The sequence below is a fragment of the Hylobates moloch genome, unplaced genomic scaffold (assembly GCF_009828535.3).
Source record: "Hylobates moloch isolate HMO894 unplaced genomic scaffold, HMol_V3 SCAFFOLD_8, whole genome shotgun sequence".
Taxonomy (NCBI): Eukaryota; Metazoa; Chordata; class Mammalia; order Primates; family Hylobatidae; genus Hylobates; species Hylobates moloch.
The window spans coordinates 89,879,783-89,881,700 of NW_026652283.1; the positions used below are offsets into that span (position 1 = coordinate 89,879,783).

The 1,918-nt window shown below is 39.1% G+C and overlaps 1 pseudogene; it reads left to right on the forward strand.

Annotated features, from left to right (window-relative positions):
- Positions 1-1,219: 1,219 nt before the first annotated feature.
- Positions 1,220-1,345, forward strand: LOC116474068 (U2 spliceosomal RNA; annotated as a pseudogene).
- Positions 1,346-1,918: the final 573 nt, after the last annotated feature.

Below are 1,918 nucleotides of genomic sequence, written 5' to 3' on the forward strand. Positions count from 1 at the left end.
TCTATAAGCTTTTACTTTCCACGTGGGAGCTGTGGTGATTCACTGATCCTCCCACCTCCCACATTCCCCAAAAGAGATAGCAATCTGCTGAGGAAGCCTCAATGTCCACTCCAAAAATAAGTAGGTATTTTAAGAAGACTGTGCCCTAAAATGACAGTTTAAAATGTGCAGCCACAGAACACGCATTTACAGATCACACCAGGAAGGTGACTTTCTATTTAATGACTGTTCTTTTAAATGAATTTTGCTCACTTTTTATTTGAAGTTTGGTACTGATCATCAGATTTTAGAAATTTTTGAGCCTTTGAAAAACTACTGTGTAAATCAAACAGTGCCCCTACTCATTTTTATAAAATACTTATTTTAATTTTTGATTTGTTTTTGCTTAAAACCCGTTGAAACCATTTAATCAAAATATTCAGTGAATGGAGCACCCAGAAACTTCCATATTTGAAGCTTTCAGTACAACACAATGATCACCAAATCGGAGGAACTTGTTCATCATTTTCCCCATCTGCCCACTCGCTGCTTGCTTTCAATTCTCCATGGCCTCCCAGAGCTCCCAGTGCATGAAACCCCAGTTGACCATAGCTTTACTGTCTCTTTGTTTTCTTTTTTTTTTTTTTTGAAAAGGAATCTGGCTCTGTTGCCCAGGCTGGAGTGCAGTGGTGTGATCTCAGCTCACTGCAAGCTCCGCCTCCTGGGTTCACACCATTCTCCTGCCTCAGCCTCCTGAGTAGCTGGGACTACAGGCACCTGCCACCATGCCCGGCTAATTTTTTGTACTTTTAGTAGAGACGGGGTTTCACCTTGTTAGCCAGGATGGTCTCGATCTCCTGACCTCGTGATCCGCCCACCTTGGCCTCCCAAAGTGCTGGGATTACAGGCGTGAGCCACCGTGCCAGCCTACTGTCTCAATAATGTACCCTTTATTGGCCTATTTCCACCCTTGTCTCACTTCCCCACTTAAGGAGTAAGTTTTGAGATCTATTGCACATCAGGGTGATTATAGTCAATAATAATGTATATTTCAAAATAACTAAGAGGGTAAATTTCAAATGTCTCCTCAGAAAAAATAAGTGAGATGACAGATATGTTAATTAGCTTGATTTAATTATTCCATATGGTATACCTATATCAACACATCACAGTGTATCCCTTAAATGTATACAACTGTAATTTATTTAAAATAATATTAATTTTTTAAAAAATTGTTCTTATCGCTTCTCGGCCTTTTGGCTAAGATCAAGTGTAAAAAAATTGTTCTTAAATGTATCTAGGGACTATTCCAGGCCAAGCAACTTATTTTTCAATATAGAATTAAGTTGGAAAAGTTAGAAAATATTCACATGGTGATACTGCGATCAGATAAGCTATTTAAACATTTCTAAAAGACTTGTGCTTTGGCCTGGCACGGTGGCTCATGTCTGTAGTCCCAGCACTTTGGGAGGCCGAGGAGGGAGGATCACTTGAGGTCAAGAGTTCGAGACCAGCCTGGCCAACAGGGTGGAACCCCATCTCTACGAAAAATACAAAAATTAGCACTATGTAGAATTGATATGAGAAATCCCTACCTTAATGTGGCAGATGATATTTACATACTTAAAATAAGGTTTCTCCTCTTCTGTTGCCTATATATTATATAGTACCAAGTGTCTTGAATATTTTATGTTGATGGTCAAAATTTGAAATTTTAAAGATGATTTTTCAAAGTTATAAAAAAGGAAAGAAAAGAGAATATGTGAGCCCTTCACTCAAAGCAGTTGTATCAGAGACTTCTCTCACGTCTTATCTCCCCACTTGCTAGGACACAATACCTTATGAAATGGGGGTCATCAATTTGGTCAGCCAATCTTCTGTCTGGAATTTGTCCATTTCTGGCCCTTTATGCAGCACTCTCAACTCATCTGTCATTTAT